The 14,857-nt window shown below is 36.5% G+C and overlaps 1 protein-coding gene across 1 annotated transcript in view; it reads left to right on the top strand.

The window, feature by feature from the left end:
* The first annotated feature begins 966 nt into the window (after positions 1-966).
* The window catches only part of LOC126808623 (uncharacterized), a 154,962-nt gene continuing 141,071 nt past the window's right edge, over positions 967-14,857 (top strand). Inside the window, exon 1 of the mRNA XM_050533506.2 lies at positions 967-1,086. The gene's annotated coding sequence lies outside the window, so the exon portion shown is untranslated. The remainder of the gene's footprint in view (positions 1,087-14,857) is intronic.

Raw genomic sequence — 14,857 nt, 5'->3', positions numbered from 1 at the left:
TACAAAGATAAACATGTGACATCCAGGTTAGCAACCGAACCAACGTCTTACTGAGCCACTATGGCTTTCCAAGGCAATGAAGACAAGTATAGATGGAAAATATTTTCAGTAGAAAATACATATCTATGGTCTCAAGATATTCAACTCTTTCCTCTTAATTCCCATTAGGATGAAGAATTTGTCCATTCCCATTGATTGAGGCCCTGGCAAGAAAAATTAAGTGTCTAGTCATATGGATGGTACAAAAACCAAAGGCCTCTAAACGTACACCATTGGCAGTAGCCTACCTTTAAAGATCCCTGGAAATGGAAATAATACCAAAGGCTGTCCTGGCAAAATGTCCCTCGTAGAACACTGCATGGCGTATGCCTGTCTTCATAAGCCCAGTTGGTGTAGAAAAGTATAATATGATGTTAAATTTCGTTTACATGTATATCAGGAAGTTGGAGACTTTGCGAATCTGATGGGTTTCGACTTTGCACAAATGAAATAAAGATATATGTTACATCTTTATCCAGATTTTTCATCTGTATTTTTCCCTGTCCAGAGATTTATTTTTGGGTCATATCTATGTAATACGCCTGTCATTTTTGTGTATCATTTATTCTGTCTGGTGCCAACCAGCTTTTAATTTTAGATTTGCCTCCCTTCATAAACATTTCCCAAATAAATATTTTTATCCAGAAAATAAAACCAGTCCACCATCTGTTGGTCATTTTAAATATTAATAACTTGACATACATACATACATATAAGTAATAACTGGTTCAAACTATTAAAGTTCCGTCAATTCCTGCTTTACACGAAACACGTTCTTTAGCGCACGTGACTGAAAATAAAAGTAGAGAATCAGCTGACTGGTGATTATAGAGATTGACAGGTGGCGTTGATTTCCTGAGAGATATTCCGGCGGTGTCAGATAAAACTTACAAATACAGGAGACTGAACACAGAAATTTAAAAAAAAGAAATCTATAATGAATGCAAGTTAATTATTAAAAGGAAAATAACAACATTGGCTATAGACAGTTGAATGTGATACCGCTGGGAGCAGGCCAGATAATTTGTACGTTTTTATTTTATAAAGGTAGGCACTTTATATATTTTGTGTCATCCCCTTTTCGGATCCACCGAAAGTTCGAAATATCAGGCCTCTCGAGTACTCCTAATACAGGTAACATTTTGTGAAAGATGTCGGGCAAGAACTCGGCCCTCGGCGTCTCTTGTGCCATGTGGAAAGTATTTATCAAGAGGCCATAAGAGGTCAGATATTTTAGACCATTGATCAACCTTATTTATAAGTATTTTTGATTAGCCTAGTTATTCGAAATCAATAACATTTCTTTTATAAAATATAATATTATTGACAATAATTCTTGTTCAATTATAAGTGTTGACTTTTAGGTTTGGATGTAAACAAGGTATGTTTCATTTTAAACGGGCATTTATAAGACCTTGGGGAAAATAATGATTGTCACTTGTTAATTATGGACATAATGTCCTCCACTATTCAATTAGCACCTGATATTTTTTACTTGGTGCCAGAGAATTGCTGAAATAAAATTGAACCAATTGTTTAATTGTCCCGAAATGACCTAGTTTGTGTTGAGTGGGTGTTAATCTCATTCCCTCTCTCTCTCTCTCAGCTTACTGCCATACTCTCTCTCTCTCTCTCTCTCTCTTTCTCTCTTTCTCTTTTCATGATCTTCATGATCTTCAATCACTAATGTCTCTTTAAAGCAATTTAAAACATCAATTGCCAGAAGACCAAAGTAGGTTCAGGGCAATTTCATAATTAATTGAGTTTTAGTGGACCAAAACATTTCATGGTAATAAACTGCCAGATACCCACTTGACTCAATGACAAACCTTCCAATCTAACACGCAAGCCTTAACTATTCGGCCAACCAAACCCCTGCGGGGGTTATATGCTGAATTGATGTTGCCAAAAGGTAATGGACTTAATAACACACTCATATGAAGGGAGGTAACAAGAATGTATCAGTAAATGATTGACAACTCTTATTGTGAGATGGGGGTGGGGGGTGGATGGCCAAATGGTTAGTATGTGCGTGCTGTATCATAAGGTCTGCCATTGAGTCTGCTGGCAGGGTTTCGATTCCCCGATTGTACATGAAATAGAGTAGGGTCGCCTGTCCAACTTCGTGGGTTTTCTCTGGGTCCTCCGGTTTCCTCCCACTGCTAAAGACCCCTACACGTAAGTGAATTATTGAAATAAAATTAAACCATGTGTTAGTCCTGGAATGACCTAGTTTGTGTTGAGTGGACTTAAACCACTCCTCTCTCCCTCTCTCTCTGTTGTGAGATGCCTGAGAGACTTATTGACAATGTCACACCATTGGGCAAGTTTTAATCATACTGACTTTCTTCCCAGTAGTTAAAACATTTTGTTTTTAATCATTTTTTTATCAGCATTACGGTACCTTTGAGTTTAAAGCTTTGTACTTGACCACCCCAACTGTTTATTAAGAGTAATAATATGTCTAAAAGTATGTGTTTATATATAATATATAAATCTATAGACTGATTTGTATGGTACATCTGTTGTAGGCAGCTATGCAATAATATGAAGTATAACGCAATGACTTCATCAGTAGATCTTGTTATAAATGATTGTTATAATTGTGATTTGTTGGGGATTTGAGTCACCCAGCTCTACCAACTAGTCTAATGGGTTTAACTGGTCTTGGGTCCACTGATTAATTGTGAGTTGGATCATAACGCAGAGAAACATGAGTCCCTCAACTCAGACCCGAATCTGACTTAAGTCGCATCGGAAAGAGCTTAGGCTCGAGTAAATGCGAGGGGGCATAAATCTAACTTACCATATTCACCATGAATTGCTGACTCATTTGATTAACTGGCAACTTGAACAGGGCGTGGGCTTAGTGAAGATTTGGGAAAGAACTTAGAACTCGAGTCGTGGTGAGGGGGCATAACTTAAATTACCTTATTTGCTATGAATTGCTGACTCATTTGATGAACTGCCAACTTGAAAGGACTCACGTTTTGTGAAGACTTGAGACTCGACTCAACTAGAACTCGAGGTGCTGCAACTTGGGACTCGACTCGGACTCGAGTTCCTGTGACTTGTCCCTAACTCTGTCATATGGCGTGTAATCTATTTTTAACAAAACATCGCTCACAAGATCTTGAAGAACTCAAAATTAATTGGCTTGGCCTTTAAGATGAGAATAATTAAATGGTTCTTACGTATTTAAGGTGATTGACTCACGAAATTAAATAGTAATCAGATTCATCAATTTTCGAGAGCAAAAAAAAAAAAGATTTGTTGAAACCCTCATAAAAATGTCAAACTTATTTTGTCAATACAATATATCAACTGGTAATCAATTTTCGAGAGCAAAAAAAAAAATTAAATTCATCAATTTTCGAGAGCAAAAAAAAAAAAGATTTGTTGAAACCCTCATAAAAATGTCAAACTTATTTTGTCAATACAATATATCAACTGGTAATCTGAGTTTTATGATATTTATACATTTGACTTGTCAAAAAAAAAAAGATTTATTTTCATTTACATTAATGTACTAGAAACCTGTATATTGTTCAATAATCATAAATCACCTGTTTGGTAGGTAAAAATACTGACGTATTAGCCTTACGCTCTGTGTACCCATTAATCATATCTAAACGAAATTGACTCAAGTGAGCCTCTCAACAGTTTATGTAACTTCAGGTCAATACGCCTTTTTGAAGAGTTTGTTTCATCTTTTGATATAGGTAAAACATTTGTTGATCTTTGTACATGCAGGTGATTAATTGATGTAAAAACTGTTTTAAAATGATCAAATTTTATGATTAATCTGTGTTTTTTTGCGAAAAACAAAACTATTAAATTTGCTAGGATGTCAAACATACAGTTACTGTGTGTTTTGTATATTTCTATTCAATTAAAGCCCACTGAATTGAGATGCTAAAATTACAATTATTAATACTGAAAAAAGGAGGGGGGTAGGTTGGGGTGGATGGCCTAATGGTTAGCGTGTGCACGTTGTATCATAAGATCTGTCATTGAGTCAGCTGGCGTTGTTTCGGTTCCCCGGTTGTAAGTGACAAGGAGTAGGGTTACCTGTCCAACCTCGTAGGTTTTCTCCGGGTCCTCTGGTTTCCTCCCACCGCTAAAGACCCGTACGTGCAAGTGAATTATTGAAATGAAATTGAACCATATGTTAGTCCCGAAATACATCTCCATTTTTAAATTAAATCATTAAATGGCCAAACCATTCTAATCTACTTAAAATCAGAGCCATCTGATGACATCGAGAGATGATTATGATCTGGATAAGTTAATTAAGGTCTAATTAATCATTTATATAACATTTAAGACCTAAAGGAAGACCTGCAATAGGCAGATTTAGCTCTTGAATAATGCCTCTTTAAGATTTGTCAGGAACAGGTAAATGTCAGGAACAGGTAAAATCATTATTACTAGGACTGATCATGGCTTCCATCATTGCCTTAGCACCAACTGGAAATAATCTCGAAGTAACTTGAGCAGTTAATTATCAAGTGGCCGAATTCAACAATTCCAAAACCTTAATAATTGATTCTAAATATTGACATAGATTGTTTAAACAATATTATGTTAAAGTTCATGGCTGTTGTATGTTTCAACTCTCTGTGTCTCTCTCTATAGCCTTGTCCTACTTACCTTCGTGAAAAACCTGTTATATAAATAAGAAAATGTTAGATCTTTAATATCATCAGATACAAGAACCCTCAAGCTCAATTTAATGATATTAAAATATATTTACTTTATATACCAGTACATTTATATGTTTACGACTAAATACGCATTTAAATATGACCTTTTAACAAGTCTACCAGGCATCCTCTTAAAGAAATTATAATAACGAATTGGTACATGCATACTGAATCGATTCAGTGCTGTTGTTTTTATTGGACAGAAAACACATTCATTTGTTAATGATGAAGTTCAGTGACATTTAGTGGGGTTGGGTGGATCACAAGGTTTGTCATTGAGTAATTTGGCGTGGTTTCGATTCCGTGCTTGTACATGACAAGGAGTAGGGTCGCCTGTCCAACCTTGTGCATTTTCTCTGGGTCCTCAGGTTTCCTCCCACTGCGATAGTTCCCAACTCGTAAGCGAATTATTAAAAAAATCGAAACCTATGTTAGTCCTGAAATGACCTAGTTTGTGTTAGAGGGTTTTGAATCCCATCTCACAAGGTCTGTCATTTAGTTAAGTTGTGTGGTTTCAATTCCCTGCTTGAACGTGACTAGTAAGGTCGCCTGTCCAACCTTGTGGGTTTTCTTCAGGTCCTCTGGTTTCCTCCCACTGCTAAATTCCCCTATGTGCAAGTGAATTATTGAAATAAAACTGAACAGTAGCAATGACAATATTGGTGTTAGCAAGGAATTAAAAATCACTTTGCTGATGATTAGCAGCTTAAAAACGTTTTGGCTTCATTTGATTTATAGATGAATGAATTGGCTCTAGTGATGTATGGATCTTGCATGAAGTAGCAGGTTTTGTGCAAGATGGAGTTTGTGCTTACTCTGTTAGAACATTAGATATCACTTCTGATTTATTATTCAACAATTGTTGGTGTTGACCTAGCAAGTTCATCTGGTTTTTCCGGTGGGGTTTCCCCTTGTCATTGGTGCAGGACAAGGGGGCCTGACAAGGACAGCTGTCTAGTCGTTTGGATGGGACAAAAAACTGAGGTCCCGTGTCAACATGGCGTACACATAAAAGATCCCTTGGCAGTTGGAATTCAATATAAGAGTAGGCCGTTGCGCTGTCAGGACAAAATTTCTCTCATAGCACACTGTATGCCATGTGCACATCTTCATTAACTCATTCGGAGTTGAACAGTAGGACGTTAAACCCCATTTCATTTCATTTATTCAACAATTGTTGGTGTGTAGGATTGGTGTTATTCAAGATTGTAATGGATGCCTACTCTTTCTAGAACATCTAATGTCACTTCATGTTTGAGTTTACATTAGCTATCAATTGTTGTTGGTTTGATTAAAGATGCTCACTAAGGACTCTCTTCTTCCTCTTCTTCTTCTTCCAGTAGCAGTGGGGAGCCACGGTGGCTAGGCGTGTAAAACGTTGACTTGCTAACCTGGAGGTCAGGTGTTCAGTCCCTGCATTGGACCAAGAAAGTTCATCCAGATTTTTCGGCGTGGTTCGCCCTTGTCAGTGGTACAGAACAGAGAGTGTAGCAAGGGACAATGTATAGTCATTCAGATGGGATGAAAAATCAAGGTCCCGTGCACATACATTAGCGTGCATGTAAAAGATCACTTGGCAGTTAGAATTCAATATAAGAGTAGGCCGTAGTGCCTGCTGTAGTGCCTCTGTCTGTCATCATTAGCCCGGTCAGGAGCAAATAGCGAATCTGGCAAAACATTCTCAGACTTAAGTTAAAAATTTACTCAACTTTCAATCATGAGAAATATCTTTGATCCAGAAACACCAAACTTTGCACATAGTTTTTTATTGATGTATTTGATACATTAAAACAACAACAATTTTATAAAGGGCTATATTTTAGTTCAAATAAGGCGAACAATTTTGAGTAAATTCTTAACTTAAGCCTGAAAATGCTTTGTCAACTTGGGGCCTGACGAGACTGTTTTGGATAGCTAAATTCATTACTGAAAAATCCAAAGAGATTGTATTGGATGTGGTAGCTAACTACATTACACAAAATCTGAAGATAGAATACACCGCGTATGATAGCTAAGATACTTGGGTGGAGTTGCTAACGAGTCTTGCCTTCAACTTGAGGTCATAAGTCAATGTAATGGACTTGTTTACACAAAACTTTATTTGCAGGTATTAATGTAAGTGTTTCTGTCGCTATAACAAGCTCACTGATAAAAAGATCAATGCATTAAATAAAAAATAAATCGACTGTCTCAGAAGTGTGTTAGTTTAAAGGGGAAGTACTAAGTGTCTCATATATACAACATTTATTAGTTTAAAGGACAAGGCCCCTGTGTCTCACATATAAGACATATATCAGTTTAAAGGACGTACAAATCCTTTGTGTATCATAATAGGACATGTATCGGGCAGGGTATGAATCCATTTTGAAACGAACCGGCCAGAATTGGATCAAATGAGGTCCTGGTAGGAAATGGGTTAATTATAAGCTTCCATTCCCTTTAATATAATCAGACTTCAACAAAAAGAATTCTTGGGAATTTGTTATAGAGAATGTGGTATACTATCGCCTCACCTAGAGTGCCTCATCTGTCCTTTGTGCCACAAATATAAGATATGTATCAGTTTAAGGGACCAGTCCTCTATGTTTCACCTATACGACATGTATCAGTTTAAAGGACAAGTCCTCTGTGACTCACCTGTATCAATTTGTGCCACAAATATAGATATGTATCAGTTTAAATCAGTTTAAAAGACAAGTCCGGTCCCTCTGTGCCTCACCTATATAAGACGTGTATCAGTTTAAAAGACAAGTCCTCTCTGCCTCACCTATAAGATGTGTATCAGTTTAAAAGACAAGTCCTCTGTGTCTCACCTAAAGACGTGTATCAGTTTAAAGGACAAGTACTCTGGGCCGTCCTCACCTATAAGACATGTATTAGTTTAAAGGACAAGTCCTTTAATTGTGTCTCGCCCATAAGACATGTATCAGTTTAGAAATCCTTAGCTTCTTACATATAGGACATTAAGGAAAAGTCCTTAGTTTTCACCGATTCTCAACAAATAAGGTTTAAAACATAGGAGATAATTCGCCTCCAGTTTTTCATTGAGCGGGACTTAAAAGGCTTATAGCCTGTTTCGTGTATTCAGATTGTACCACTAAAGTGGGTAGACAGCCAGTTGAGATGTGTCAGTATCAATGCTTCTTCTAATTTTCTCTCTATTCTTCCTTCACACATGTAAATTGAAGAAAATGGGAGTCGACATAACCTTTACTTTAAAAAAAAAGGTTAAATAAATTGCAACGCTTACTATTTACTTACCTTTACATTGAATTAAGATAGTACACTAACCTCCTTACTGTCAACAACACATTCTATTGTCATCTTATGTAATGAACTGACAGTGAATTGTACAATATTTTACACCTCCCCATTAATGTTTAATTTAACACATAGAATTTTTTAAAATATTTGTTGGTTGAAAGAGTTGCCTTGAATAATGATTAGGAAATGAAGAAATATCCATGAAACCATTCTTAGAAAGAAAAGCAAGGCGTAAAATAGAAGTTGCCAAATAATTTTACAGTAAAACCGAAACAAGATAATTTGTTAGGTAACAGTCCTATTGTTAGTGTACATGTATAACACCATAAAGTTGATATCATTGACTAAGCAACAAATAACTTTTATTAAAGGGCCAATCCCGATAATATTTTGGAGAATAAAACTGCTTAATTTTGTATTAAAATCCCTTAAAATCCTCTACATTAGGGCCCAGAAACTAACTCAATATATGTGATACGTTTTCAAACAACTTAAACCCCGTCAGTCTTCATCTGGAAATGGAGACCGGTGTCCCAAGCTGTATTATGCGGTGTCTGGATAAAACTAGACTTTTATTTTATAAAAATAATGTGTCGGTGAAATTTACCTTTCGTTATCAAGTATAGCACATGGGTCATTCACTGTATAAACCTCAAAAGGAACGGGAATCGATTATCAGGTCACCCATCGAAAAAATTTATCCGAAATCTTAAAAGGGTTACGTACCCGGTTAAGCAGTTTTGATGTTCTCGTTCAAACAACTCAGTATTTTGAGCTAAAATTTTGAGACGGGGTAAATGCATCATTCCTCTATATTTTGGCGTTTAAATTTCATACGTACTCAGACTTTTATTTTTGAGACTCTGTTAAAATCGGGATAGTCCCTTTAAAGAATATATGTGACTCTAGCAGATCAAAGATGTCATTTTATACACATAATGTTTATTAGTTAGTTAAAATTGGTTTATTAGTTCATTAAAATTGGTAGTAATCAGGCAGAAGTCATTAAGTAGGTGTTATGTCACTAAGGTGTTAAAACCATGACTTTTGAATGATATACAATTACTATTGTCCAGGTTTGTATATTCAATAGTGATGGCTGTTATAAATAATCACACTTTTACACCTGCTAATTAATAACAACTGTATAATAACCACTTTCTATACATACTTAACACTAGTTTAGAATAATGATCACTTATATCAATGAGTGTATCTATGACTTTTGTATCAACTATTTTTTTTTTTTTTAAAAAAAACAAAAACATATCTATGACTTTTGTATAAACTTTTTTTTAAAAAAACAAAAAACAAAACAAAAACATATCATTTAATGACAAAAAGGTCATTACTAAAAGACCCAGTGTAATCCATATTATGTTTCAAAATTAGACCATGGATAGTAATAGTTGGAAATCATAAATAGAACCGGTAATAGGGTGAAGACTGAAGATCAAGAGTACAAACTTGATGACACAGATCAAGAGTAGGAACATGATACAGATCACGAGTAGGACTATGATACAGATCAAGGGAGGGACCATGATAAAGATCGCAAGTAGGACCATGATAAAGATCACGAGTAGGGCCACGATAAAGATCAAGAGAGGGAACATGATACAGATCAAGGAAGTGTGGTGAAGATCAAGGATAAGAACATGGTAAAGATCAAGGGTAGCAACATGATGAAAATCAAGGACAGGGACAATAGATCAAGGACGAAAATATCAAGGGTAGGAACATGGTGAAGATCATGGGAAGGAACATGGTAAAGATCAAGGGTAGGAACATCGTGAAGATCAAGGGTTGGAGCATGGTAAAGATCATGGGAAGGAACATGATAAAGGGTAGACAGATGGAGAAGATCAAGGATCAGAAAAATTGTATAATTTAGATTAAGATTATTGTGAACCTGATGGATTCCTAGGATCGTGGTAAATAATCAGATTAGGAGCATGATTAAGAATTATAGGTTTTCACATGGTGAAGATAAGGTTAGGAATATGGTGAAGATCAAAAGTAGGAACATGGTTTAACGTCCACTCGACACAAACTAGGTCATTTCGGGACTAACATATGGTTTAATTTTATTTACATAATTCGCTTGAGTGTAGGGGTCTTTAGCAGTGGGAGGGGACCCGGAGAAAACCCACGAGGTTAGACAGGCGACCCTATACTCCTTGTCACGTACAACCGGAGATTCGAAACCACGCCAGTTGACTCAATGACAGGCTTTATGATACATCACGCTTGTGCTAACCATTCAGCCATCCAACCCCCCACAAAGAGAGAGAGAGAGAAATGAGGTTTAACGTCCACTCGACACAAACTAGGTCATTTTGGGACTAACATATGGTTTAATTTTATTTACATAATTCGCTTGAGCGTAGGGGTCTTTAGCAGTGGGAGGAAACCCGAGGACCCGGAGAAAACCCACGAGGTTGGACAGGCGACCCTACTCCTTGTCACGTACAACCGGGGATTCGAAACCATGTTAACAAAGAACTGAAGTTCAAGTTTGTGTGACCAAAGATGTAGGTGAATGTGACATGTACTTGAATTTGTTATGATACAAGACATTTAAATTTTGTCATAAACAAAATAAATTTTAGTGAAAACAGTTCATTCAACCGTGGTGGGTCATTGACATTAATTGACTGTAAATATATGTAACAGTACATCCATTTGATAAGAAAATGTAGTTCATTTTATGGCATATTTAAATTAGCATGTTACCATGGTGACAGTGTATGATTGACAGATGTGCTCTATCTGTGACGACATACCTCTGGGTAGATAAGACAAAACTTGCTTCCAGACCAGGGTTTCAGAGGATAGAATTTTGTCACTTAAAGCCAAGTTGACAAGTTCATGAAATGGGTTCAATCAGCTTCCAGTGTCTTTTAACAGACTTCCCAAAAAAAAAGACACTTCTTAGTTTGCTTTAAAGCTTGAATAATATTTATGGTCGCCATAAAATGGATTCATATAACTTCCATTCCCTTTAACAAAAATATGTGCAAAACAAGTAATGTGAATTATTGCATTTGGTAAATCGAGATTTCTAACAAAGGTATCAGGATTTGTTCTAAAGTGACAAAATGTTCAAAAACAGTAGCTTGTAGACTTTAAGCTAGACCAACTAGCTTGTAAACTGTAGCCTAAGCTAGATCAACTGGTATGATGACTATATTTAGGCTGTGATCTGTTTTGTTTTTTCATAACAGCTGTGAACAGACTGGGATATTTGCATAGGTCTAGAGAGAGAGAGAGAGAGGTTTAAAATCCACTTGATACAAACTAGGTCATTTTGGGACTAACATATGATTCAGTCTTATTACAAATTTGCTTGTGCAAACACACACAGTTGGACAGGTAATCCTACTCCTTGTCAAGCTGGAAATCAAAACCACGCCACTTGACTCGATAACAGATCTTAGAATATAACAGATGCACCTTAAATCATTCCCCCCCTCTCCCCCCCTTACAACCCCTCTACTAATCTTGATTATTTTCCTTTATTTACTTCTCAACTCACCTCAGTCAATATTTATATATATACCTATATATTTGTTATGAATATGATGAAGTACCAGATGTTTGACTCTTGGTATTTTAGGTCAAGGTAGATGAAATTATTGATGAAAACTTTTCATGCATTATTTCAACATGCAATAAACATTCAAAACTTTCAAATTTTTTACCTTGACATTTTGCGAAATGGAAAGTAAATTGGGACAGAGACGTTATTGTTGTCAACAATCCATATGTCTTTCAAGGTTTTTATTTTTTGTATCGACTTAAACATGCACACATTGTAATTGTAAACTTTGAAACTTATAAACATATTAATTGCGTATATCGGAATTGTAAGAGGGAGAGCTATATTGTTTCGTGACTAACATCTAACATAACTACACGTTCTTGTTTCAAGGAATTGGATGAGGGGTTGTGGGAAGGCTCAAGCAGTTTAACGTGTGTGCTGTATATCATAAGGTCTGACATTGAGTAAGGTCGCCTGTCCAACCTCTGGGGGGGGGATGGCTGAATGGTTAGCATGTGTGCGCTGTATCGTAAGGGGTGTCACTGAGTCAGCTGGCATGGTTTCAATTCGCTGGTTGTACGTGACAAGGAGTAGGGTCGCCTGTCCAGCCTCGTGGGTTTTCTCCTGGTCATCTGGATTCCTCCCACTGCTAAAGACCCCTACGCACAAGCAAATTATTGAAATAAAATTGAACCATTTGTTAGTCCCCAAATGACCTAGTTTGTGTTGAGTGAACTTAAACTCTCTCTCTCTCTCTCTCTCTCTGTCTCTCTCTCTAACCTCATGCTTTTCTCTGGGTCCTATGCTTTCATCCTACTGCTCAATAGCTGTACATGCAGGCAAATTATTGTAAAAAAAAATATACCATATGGTAGTCCTGAAATGACATATTATGTGTTGAGTGGACGTCTATTTAAAACCGATAAAAATCTAAGAAGAGTAAATTGAAACGTGAGTACACAATCTAAAGTGGAATAAATTATTCAAGAAAGAAAGAAAGATAGAAATGGGGTTTAACGTCCACTCGACACAAACTAGGTCATTTCAGGACTCAACACAAACTAGGTAATTTCAGGACTAACACATGGTTCAATTTTATTTAAATAATTCGCTTGCGTGTAGGTTTCTTTAGCAGTGAGAGGAAGCCGGAGAAAACCCACGAGAATGGACGGGCGACCCTACTCCTTGTCATGTACATTGGGGATTCGAAACCACGCCAGTTGACTCAATGACAGACTTTATGATACAGCGCGCGCATGCTAACCATTCAGCCATCAAACCCCCCAATTATTTAAGAGGTGCTTTAACTATGATTAATGTTTCACATGTGGTACAATATGGTTGTTTGATAAATTCATTCGAAATTATAGGGCCATCGCTCAAATAATGTTAACTTTTACTATATACTATTTGTGCAAAGTTAAAATTATTTGAGTAACGGACCCATAAATTTCGAGTGAAGTTGTCAAACATCCATACTGTACCACATGAATGTTAATCATAGGTTCAGTACCTCTTGAATTATTAGCGTGGGGGGGTGGATGGCCGAATGCCTAGTGCGTGCGCGTTGTTTCATCAGGTCTGTCATGGTTTCGATTCCCCGGTTGTACGGGACAAGGAGTAGGGTCGCCTGTCCAACCCTGTGGATTTTCTCTGCATCCTTCAGTTTCCTCCCACTGCTAAAGGCTCGTATGTGCAAGTGAATTATTGTAATAAAATTGAAGCATATGTTAGTCCCAAAATGACCTAGTTTGTGTCAAGTGGACGTTAAACCCCATTTCTCTCTCTCCCTCTCTCTCTCTTTCTCTCTCTTGAATTACTCTACTTTAAATGATGTACTCGTTTTTTTTATAGGCCACCCGATATATAGAATAAATGATTACGCAATTTCATCAAAGTTTTTATTATTGTTCAACCTTTGTTCTTTTGGATTTAATTGAATATACTTAGTAAAATAATCTTTTCAATAAATTTTATTTATTTAAGAAAGTAATTGGAAGACTATGTTTGATATCCGGCAAATAAAACATATATGTTTTTCAATTGTGAATTGGATTTGAAAGATATAAGTAATCTCAAAATAAATATTGGTTTTCTCTTTGAAATCTTTGATGATATTAACAGCACTGGAATGAAATAAATTCTTGACCATGCATGTGTGCCATTTTACAAAGCAAATATGAGATACATGTATCTGAAAAGGGGTATATACGTGTAAGCAATGTTGGAATGATTTTCCTACAGCCAATTGAACTCTTTTTTATCTTTTTAACCAAAGAAGAAATTTTGATAATAATACCTATTTGAATAGCCAAAAGAGACTATTTCATTGATAAATAATTATCATAGGCCCTACTAATATTTTATTTCTTAGCTCCAATATTGACACGGAAATTCACAATACCGTACTGTATAGAAAACTCTGGGGCATTGGCATGATTTCCGAGGTATACTGCGGCACAAAATGCTTCTTTGTACATTGTGGGGGTTTTGGATGATCTAGTGGTTTAACAAGTGCACATGAAATCACAAGGTCTGTCATTGAGTCCACTGGCTTAGTTTTAATTCCCCCACTTGTACATGACAAGGAGTTTGATCGTCTGTCCAACCTTGTGGGTTTTCTCTGAGAATTTCTATTTCCTCCCACTACTATAGACCCCTACAAGCCCAGGAGTTATTGAAATAAAATTGAACCATGTAGTCCCAAAATGACCTAAATTGTGTCGAGTGGACTTAAACCCCATCTCCTATTTTCTCTCTCTCTCTCTCTCTCTCTCATATTGATAAAGACAAGAGAATCCTAGTAAGAGAGAGAGAAATAGGGTTTAAAGTCCACTTGACACAAACTAGGTCATTTTGGGACTAAAATATGGTTTAATTTTATTACAACAATTCACTTGCGCATTTGAGTATTTAGCAGTGGGAGGAAACTGGAGGACCCAGAGAAAATCCACGTAGTCCCAAAATGACCTAAATTGTGTCGAGTGGACTTAAACCCCATCTCCTATTTTCTCTCTCTCTCTCTCTCATATTGATAAAGACAAGAGAATCCTAGTAAGAGAGAGAGAAATAGGGTTTAACGTCCACTTGACACAAACTAGGTCATTTTGGGACTAAAATATGGTTTAATTTTATTTCAATAATTCGCTTGCACGTAGGTGTCTTTAGCAGTGGGAGGAAATCGGAGGACCCAGAGAAAACCCACAAGGTTGGAAGAATCCTAGTACAATGATAACAACTGAATTATTTGAAGATGGTAAATGGTTATTTGGCTCAATGAGTAAGACATAGGCTCACTAACCTG

This window comes from Patella vulgata, chromosome 1 (assembly GCF_932274485.2).
Source record: "Patella vulgata chromosome 1, xgPatVulg1.2, whole genome shotgun sequence".
In the NCBI taxonomy this organism is placed as follows: domain Eukaryota; kingdom Metazoa; phylum Mollusca; class Gastropoda; family Patellidae; genus Patella; species Patella vulgata.
The sequence above is the reverse complement of the archived record's forward strand: the minus strand, read 5'-3'. Positions and strand labels throughout refer to the sequence as shown.